This window comes from Heterocephalus glaber, unplaced genomic scaffold (genome assembly GCF_053883595.1).
Source record: "Heterocephalus glaber isolate CG9 unplaced genomic scaffold, H.glaber_assembly_v1.0 deba00001150, whole genome shotgun sequence".
Taxonomy (NCBI): Eukaryota; Metazoa; Chordata; class Mammalia; order Rodentia; family Bathyergidae; genus Heterocephalus; species Heterocephalus glaber.
The window spans coordinates 2,134,387-2,143,910 of NW_028258204.1; the positions used below are offsets into that span (position 1 = coordinate 2,134,387).

Sequence of the window (9,524 nt, forward strand, 5' to 3'; positions counted from 1 at the left end):
GAGCATCTCTGGGCTACGTTTCACATGCCACAAGCAGCATGCCCTGAACCCAACACTGCTCAGAGAGTTGTACTGTCAGGATATCCTATGTCCTCTTCCACATCCTCCTATGGAAATGAGTGGAACATATGCTAACTCACAAGACACTTGGATGAGACCCTGAGTTCTCCCTCATGCTGCTGAAAGTGTACAAGGAGCCTGGAGAGGCCACAGGGGACACAGTCCATGGTCTGACTTCCTGGAGGGTGCTGTATGGAGAATCTTCTATAGGAAGACCCCTCCCTGCACCTTCCAGATTCATTCAGCTCCACAGCCCAGTACTACACAAGTATGGGAAGACCCCAAGGCAGAAGAGAAAAGCAGGAAAGCTAACCTAACCCCAGGCTCTCTAAGGAAGCCAACACCTAGAAAGGTCCAATATGAGGTGTGGATCCACAGAATGGAGGAGGCTATTGATTGTCCCTGCCATTCCTGGCTAGGCAGCTGAGAGAAAGGCCTGGTGGATGCTCTGTGCCCAGGTGTTGAGCAGGGCTGTGATTGAGTGCTTGTCAGGGAGCTGCAGCAGCCTGGAGGTCACGCACTGGCGCACTGACTGTAGAAAGGGGATGGCATCATACTGCCACTGCCAGTCAATCCACAGCAGGCTCTGGGCAGGGTAGTCAGCAGGCACGCTGAACTCCAGGGGCAGCACACTTGGGAGGTCCTTGTCATCCAGCTTGCATATGAGGTGGATGGTGCCATTGTTACTGCAGTGAGAAGGGTCCAAGTTCACCAGGAATTTGGGGTCTAATCTGGCCACCTCCCCTTGGAGCACATTGAGGATGCTCTGCCACTCATCCTCCTCAAACCTGTGCTTCCGGGTACACACCACTGGGGCTGTGATGGGAGGGGCCGTGGATGGCTGTCATGGCTGGCACAAATGTGCAGTACAGGGAATGATTGAAGATAGGTGAGTGGATGTTGGCCAGGACGGCATCCAGGAGTGGGTGACATAGGTCCTGCTGCTTGGTTGGTAGCACTGGGGGTGGTGGGGGTGTGGGCACCGCCAAGTCATTCTTGAGCTTCTCTAGGGCGATCTCACACTTCTGCAGGGTTTTCAGGGGACATCGCTTTGAGGGGTCAGTCAGAATGTCCAGAAGACTCTTCATCTTACTCAGGTCCTTTTTTTCTGTCTTCATTCTTGTCAATCTTGTTGATCATGCTGCACAGGGGCTCAATGTACTTGGATAGTTGCTTCAGCTTGTCTGGGTACTGCTGCTCCTCAGCCTAGCTGGAGCCTGCCAGGCTCATGACAGAGCTGGGGTTCACAGGGGTATTTAATGGTCCAGTGGAAGGGATGCTGAAATTCTGCAGGGTGCGTGCTGTCACTGGGCTCTGGGAAGGCTGAGGTGAGGGGCTGGGCAGGAAGCTGCTGGAAGGGGGCAGGACTGGAGCTAACATTTGAGTTGGGCTGTGAGCCAGGCTGTGGGGATGGCTGCGGGGGAGGGGGCATCCACTGTGGAGTCTGCACCTGCTGGCCAGGCGATGGTGAAGACAGCATAATGAGGCCACTCTGGCTGACCTGTTTGTGGGCTCGCAGGGAAGGGCAGTGTCTACTGCTGTCTGCTAGGATTCCCTGGACTCCAGAAGCCACCATCTGAGCAGCATGTGCTGTCTGCACTGCTGGCTGCTGGTGTACCTGAGGCTGTACCTGTGGCTGCTGGACCGCCATCAGAGCTCAGACAAATTTCAGCTGCAGTTGGGCATACAACATCTGTCCCGGAAGGGCTTGAGCCTGTGACACCAAAGGCTGGCTCTGTGACTGTGGTGGGAGTTGTGATGGTTGGTTCTGAGCCACTGAGGGTTGCTGAGCCTGTGGTAGAGGTTGGTGATGTTGTGGATGATGCATCTGTGGCAGCTGCTGGGGCAGAGCCTGGGAGGAGGAAGGCTGTGGCTGCTGCATGGGTGGCTATTGTATTGGTGGCTGGGCCTGCAAAGCCTGCTGCTGCTGCTGTTGTTGCTGCTGTTGCTGTTGCTGCAGCTGCAGCTGTGCCATCTTCTGCAGCTCCTGTTGCTGCTGTATCTGTTGCTGGTTTTGATGATGCAATTTAATGAGGTGTTGCTGTTGTTGCTGCTGCTGCTGCAACTGTTGCTGCTGCTGCACCACTGCTTGGAACTGCTGCTGCATGGCACTCTGCTGTGCCTGGAATTACTGTTGCTGCTGCTGTTGCTGCTGCTGTAGTGCTGCCTGCTGCTGCTGGAACTGCTGCTGCTGCTGTGCCACCTGCTGGAGCTGCAACTGGGTCTGTGGAGTTCCTGTAGACACTACAGTCATGCCATGGGAGTCATCCCTGAAGTCCCAGGGGTGGCTGCCCAGAGAGGGACATTGGCTGCCGCATGGCACCAAGCCCACCCATCCCACCCAGGGATTGTCCTGGGCCCTGAGGAGGCATGCCAATTCTGGCTGCTCCCGAGGCAGGTCCACCAGTAAGCCTCTGCAGTGGATTTATGGGATCACTGACAGAAGCTTGAGATTTCTTGTTATGAATGTCTCGAAAATGGATAATGAGCCTGGACACAAGGAAAGGTATTTGTCCCGGGTCTTGGCCTTCTGGAACACATGGCTCTCCATATCCTTGCTAGATTTACTGTGGGCCACTCCAGCTTTCCTCATGGCATCCTCAATTTGACTGACCAGCTTCTGTCTGAAAGTGGCACTCTGCCAGTCAGTCTCCTGCCCCAAAACATCCATGCTGGTACCCCAGCTCCACCTGCTCCTGTCCCACCGCCTCTACTACAACCAGGCCCAAACGCCAGAGACATGATTAATAAATCTAGAGAGAACAGAGATAAAAAATAGAGGAGCTGAGGAACATGATTGAATCCCAACACAAGAAACAAATGGAATTCATAAAAGAGATGCAAACAGATTTCCAGGAGATTAAAAACTCCACTGAAAGTTTACATAACAGAATGAGCCAATGTGAGGGCAGAATTTCAGATATAGAAGATAAGATTGTAATTAGTGATGAGGAAAAGAAATATTTCTTTAAAGTAGTAAGGGACCATGAAAATTCAATCCAGCGCCTGCTAGATGATGTGAAGAAGAATAACATAAGACTGATCAGAGTCAATGAAAAAACAGGAGACAGTGCAGATGACATAAAAAACTGTTCACACAAGAGATGGCAGAAAACTTCCAAAGCAGGGGAAAAGAACTTGACATACAGATAAGTGAGGTATATAGGACTCCAACTAGCTGTGATCAAAAAAAATCTACACATAGGCATATAATAGTTAAGATTCCAGAAACCCAACAGAAGAATAAAATTCTATGAGCAGTCAGAGAAAAGAAACAAATAACATAAATAAGAAAGCTCATCAGAATCACAGCAGACTTCTCAACACAACCACTCAAGGAAAGAAGAGCTTGGAGTGACATATTTCAAGACCTAAAGGAAAATAATCTCCAACCCAGATTGATGTACCCTGAAAAACTGTCTTTCAAAATTGATGGAGAAATAAGATACTTTCATGACAAAGAGCACTTTAGGAGCTACATGAATACCAGAACAGCACTCCAAAAAATTTTAGACAAACTCCTAGGAAAAGTCAACAAGGATCACAACCCCAAGGAGCCCAGCAAAATGAATCCATTCAGGATGACAAGAAATTAAACACAAAGGGGGAGAATAAAAAAAAGAAAAGGTCATGACAATGTAAGTCAATATGTATTAGTTATAACCATCAGTGTTAATGGTCTCAATTCACCAATCAAAAGAAATAGACTTGCAGAATGAGTCAAGAAGCAAGATCCAACAATATGCTGCATACAAGAAAAACACATAATTCAAAAAGAAACTCATAGACTGAAAGTTAAAGGGTGGAAAATAATACTCCATGCAACAGGAACCCCCCAAAAAGCAGGAGAAGCTATGCTCTTTGCAGATCAAGTGGATTTCAAACCAACACTGATTAAGAGAGACAAATAAAGACAGTACATCCTTGTAAAGGGAACAACCAAAGAGGAAGAGATGACAATCATTAATACATATGCACTGAACACTAGTATGCCCAACTATATTAAACAAATATTAACTGACATGAAAAATCAAATAAGCATTAATACAGTAGTAGTGGGGGAACTCAATACCACGCTGTCATAAATAGATAGATCAACTAGACAAAAAATAAGCAATGAAATATTGCAACTCAATCAAACTCTTGAACAGATGAACTTAACAGATGTTTACGGAGTGTTCCATCCCACAAGATCAGAATACACATTCTTTTCAGCTGCACACAGGTCATTCTCCAAAACAGACCACTCATAGAACATTTTTAAGTTAGTGCAAAGAAATTGAAGTTATCCCCTGAATATTATCAAACCATAGTGTGATGAAATTGGAGAGCAACAGCAAAAGAAACCCCAAGAATTTCATAAACACATGGAAATTGAACAACACACTTTTGAATAACCAATGGGTCAAAGAGGAAATTAAAGAAGAAATCAGACAGTTCCTGCAATTAAACAACAATAACAATACAACATATCGGAATCTACAGGACATAATGAAAGCAGTCTTATGAGGGAAATTCATAGGAGTGAATACTCATATTAGGAAAACAGAGTGAGCCCAATTAAACAACCTCATGGTGAAACTCAAGCTTCTAGAAAAAGAACAGCTGGACAAACCCAAAGCTTACACAAAGGAGGAAATGATAAAGATCAGAGCAGAAATCAGTGCAATGGAGACTAAAAGAATGATACAAAAAAATCAATGAACCAAAGAGTTGGTTCTTCGAAAGAATAAACAAAATTGACAAACCCTTAGCCAGCCTTACCAGAAAAATGAAAGTAGAGGCCCAAATCCATGCAATTAGGAATGAAAAGGTTGAAATTGCAATGGACCCAGCAGAAATCCAGAGGATCATCAATACCTACTTCCAGAACCTATGTGCCAATAAGATGGAAAACACAGAAGAAATGAACAGATTCCTAGATATGTATATAATTACCAAAGTTGAACGAAGAAGACCTAAAAATTCTAAACAACCCAATATCAATCAATGAAATTAAAAACATAATTAAAAACTTACCAACTAAGAAAAGCCTGGGTCCTGATGGCTTCACTGCTGAATTCTACAAGACATTTAGAGAGGAACTACTAAGACTACTGTTTAAACTCTTCAGTGAAATTGAAAAGGAAGCAATACACCCAAATTCATTCCTGGAAGCAAACATCACTTTGATCCCCAAAGCAGAGAAAGACTCAATTGAAAAAAGAACTATAGGCCAATTTCTCACTAATGAACATAGATGCAAACATTCTTAATAAGACACTGGCAAATAGAATGCAGAAGATCATCAAGAATATCATACATCCTGACCAAGTGGGAGTCATCCCTGTGATCCAGGAATAGTTCAACATACTCAAATCAATACATATAATACATTGTATCAATAGAGCCAAGGACATAATCCATATGATCATCTCAATATATGCAGAAAAAGCATTTGACAAAATCCAACATGCAGTTATGATAAAAACCCTACAAAAAATCAGAATAAATGGTCTCTACCTCAATCTGATAAAAGCCATCTATGAAAAGCCAACAGCCAGTATCATACTAAATGGTCAAAAACTGAAATCCTTCACACTAAAATCAGGAACAAGACAAGGATGTCCACTATTACCACTCCTTTCAATATAGTTTTGGAAACACTAGCCACAGCAATTAGACAATAGAAAGTAATAAAAAGAATAAAGATAGGAAACAAAGGAGTCAAATTGTCATTATTTGCAGATGACATGACACACTATAGAGAAGACCCCAAGAACTCCACCAAACATCTTCTATACTTAATATCCAAATTCAGTAAAGTAGCTGGCTACAAGGTCAACACACAAAAATCAATAGCTTTCCTCTACACGAACAACAGACTCACTGAGAGAGAAATAGGGCAAACAAGTCCTTTCACAATAGCATCCAAAAAACTGAAATACCTAGGAATTAACCTAACCAAAGAAATCAAAGACCTCTTTTCTGAAAACTATAGCATTCTAAAAAGGGAGACTGAAGATGATATCAGAAAATGGAAATACATTCCTTGCTCCTGGGTAGGAAGAATCAACATAGTGAAAATGGCCATGCTTCCAAAACTGCTATATATTTGTTTTGTTTTTTTGGTACTGGGGATCAAACTCAGGACCTCGTGCTTGTGAGGCACGCACCAGAACCACTGAGCTAAATTCCTGGCCCCAAAACTGCTATATAGATTTAATGCAATGTCAATTGAAATTGCAACAGTATATTTCACAGAACTAGAGAAAACAATACAAAAATTCATTTGGAACAAGAAGAGACCCAGAATAGAAAAAGCAATTCTAGGCAACAGAGAAATGGCAGGGAGTATCACAATCCCCAACATGAAACTATACTACAATGCTACTGTGATGAAAACAGCATGGTACTGGCAAAGAAACAGACCTGAGGACCAGTGGAACAGATTAGAAGATGCAGAAACAATGCCAGACACACCCAACCATCTCATCTTCGATAAAGGAGCCAAACACCCTCACTGGAGGAAAGATAGCCTCTTTAATAAATGGTGCTGGAAAAATTTGGTTTCAACTTGTCAAAGATTAAAACTAGACCTATATCTCTCATCATGCACTAAATGAAAATCAAAATAGATTAAATATCTAAATATTAAAACAGAAATGCTGAACCACTTTGAACAGAGGTTAGGTAGAACTCTGGAAGACACTGGTGTAGGAAAAGATTTCATGAACAAAACCTTAATTGCCCATGAACTAGCACAAAGAATCAATAAGTGGGATCTCTTCTTATTCAAAAGCATGTGCACAGCAAGAGAAACCACCAATAGTGTGAAGAGATAACCCACAATGTGGGAAAAAAATCTTCACCTGCTGTTCCTCAGACAAATGTCTACTATCTCGAATCTATAGAGAATTTAAAAAAATCAGACCTTCCAAATTTAAAGACCCAATCCAAAAATGGGTATCTGAAATGAAGAGACATTTCTCAGACAAAGAAGTAGAAATAACAAACAAACATATGAAAGAATGTTCATCACTGGTCATTCGACAGATGCAAATGAAAAAAATGCTGAGATTCCATCTCACCCAGAAAGAATGGCTGCTATCATGAAATCAACCAATAACAAATGCTGGTGGGGCTTTGTGGAAAGAGGAACAATGCTCCACTTCTGGTGGTGGTGTAGACTGGTGCAAGCACTGTGGAAATCAGTATGGAGATACCTCAAAGAACTAGGACTGCAAGTCCCATTTGACCCAGCTATTCTTCTGCTAGGTATCTTCCCCAAAGATTTAAAAGAATCATAACACAGTGATGTATGTGCACCCATGTTCATAGCAGCACAGTTTGTAATAGCTGAAACTTGTAAGCAGCCCAATTGCCCATCGACTGGAGAGACTGGATAAAGAAAATGTGATTTTTTAAAATGGAGTACTACTCAGCCATAAAAAATGAGAAATTAGAGACATTTATAGCTAAATGGATGCACATTGAGGCGATACTCTTAAGTGAAATAAATAGGACACACATGTGTAAATACCGAATAGTTTCTCTAGTGTGAGAAACTGAAAGTGTAAATAGGACTAAAATGTATAATAGGTAATGTGAACTAGGAAGAAAAGGGACAAAGGGGAAGGGGAAGTAGGAAGGGTAGGAGGAAGGAAAGAAGGGAATGGAATTAATATGAGAAAATGAAAAAAATGGAAACAAAGTCTTTGTAAATAGGGAGAAATGGAGGGGTTCAAGGGAGGGCAGGGGAATCAGGAAAAAATAAGAACCAAGAGAGACTATGTAAAGTTGCAAATTTCCAATGATGAAGGTCATTATATTGTATACCTAAAATGTACCAATAAAATTAATTTTTTAAAAAGGGTGCAAAAAGTGTGCAAGAATGTCAAGGGAATGCACAGAGTAGAAGAAAATAGGATCCATTACTACAGAAGAATTATATTAATCACACAGAATAAAGACACTTGACGCAGTAAATCAGCAGTGTACCACCCAGCAGAGATCTGTGAAAACTACTTCATCACTCACTGAGAAACAGAGATCCTGAAGGAAATGGGAGAAGCTTTTACAGCTGGAGGCATTAGCAAAAAAAAAAAAAAAACAACTAAAAAATGCTAGATAACATTCCCCAGAAGGTCCACCACAGAAGAAAAAAATTGGTAAGTGAAACTCCCACCATCAGCAACTGGAACCAGGTTGCCGTTTGAGGCAGAGGCCCAAACTTGAACTCCCATAGCCCAAAGGCACTGCATACCTCCAGGTTCATTCTGTGGCCCGGAGAGGAAGAAGGGAAAAGCTGCCCAGATACTGCAGCATGTTGGCAGCTGGTCAGCAGACTGAGGGAAGTTAAGTTAAAAAGTAGAAACCCAGTAGACACAAAGTGAATGGCAACTGGGTCATGCCCACCATTTGGGCAGTAGTGCCAAACCACCCCAACCTCCCCCATTTTTTTTGGTCTCTTCGTCCAGGGCTGCTTTGCTTCCCTGAGAAAAAGAAGGGAAGAAGTGTTTAGCCACCATGGACTGCTGTCGGCTGGTCAACAAATTGAGGAAATTTACGATATAAAGTAAAGAACAGTTCCAGCCAAACTCTGCTCCCATGTCCACCCAGGTCCTTGGTACAAAAGGCTGGAGACACCCACTCTGTTCTGAGACCAGATACGGGGCAGGCCAGGAGCTTTGGCTAGTGACAGGAAGGGGACAATCCCCTCTCCCCTGTGCTGGGACAGTGGACACACACGAAAGATGCCACAGTGGCTGAGAGAGCTATGCAGACAGGATCACAGAGGGGAAAGTTGGGGAAGAGACATAAGGAAGAGTGCTGACTGAGGAAAGTCCCCAGACCTCAACCCCAGAAATCAGAAAGTTGAAGCCCACAGGGAGAGCCAAAAAATACACTGTAGTGAAGACCCAGCAGACTATGGTGGTTGATGAGTTGGTGGGATCAGCACCTCCTACTGGAAACCAGAATTGCTGCGGGGGACAGGCAGCTCAAACCTGCAGTAGAATTGTGCAGAGTTCAAACCCGCAGGAGATCAGGGAGCTCAATTCTGGCCTCACACCCAGAAACCAAATTGAATCTCACTGGACTATGGTGGGTTCCCTGAGATATTCTGACTTGGATCTATAGGCTGCTGCCCATGTTGACTACCAGTGACAGCAGAGACATACTTTGAAGGGGACCCATTTTTTCCCCTTGTCTTTATCTTTTTCTTTCACTTTTTTTCTTCATTTTTCTTTCTTGTTTATGTTATTGTCCTATTTTTTCTCTTCATTTTTCTTTTCTTTTTCTCTTTTCCTCTAATGTTCTTATTCTTATAGGAGAGCGAGTACAGTTTCTAGTTTCCCTGCTGCTGTTAGTTCTGTTCTTGTATTTGTTCTGTCTCTCTTTTCCTCCTGTCTTCACTAATTTCCCAAGGTTTGTGTGATTTTCCTCTGTTCTCTAGCCCTATTTCTAACCTCTCCTTTTCCTTT

The 9,524-nt window shown here is 43.2% G+C and overlaps 1 pseudogene; it reads right to left on the reverse strand.

Annotated features, from left to right (window-relative positions):
* Positions 1–311: 311 nt before the first annotated feature.
* Positions 312–2,778, reverse strand: LOC101697528 (mediator of RNA polymerase II transcription subunit 15 pseudogene; annotated as a pseudogene).
* Between the last annotated feature and the right edge of the window lie 6,746 nt (positions 2,779–9,524).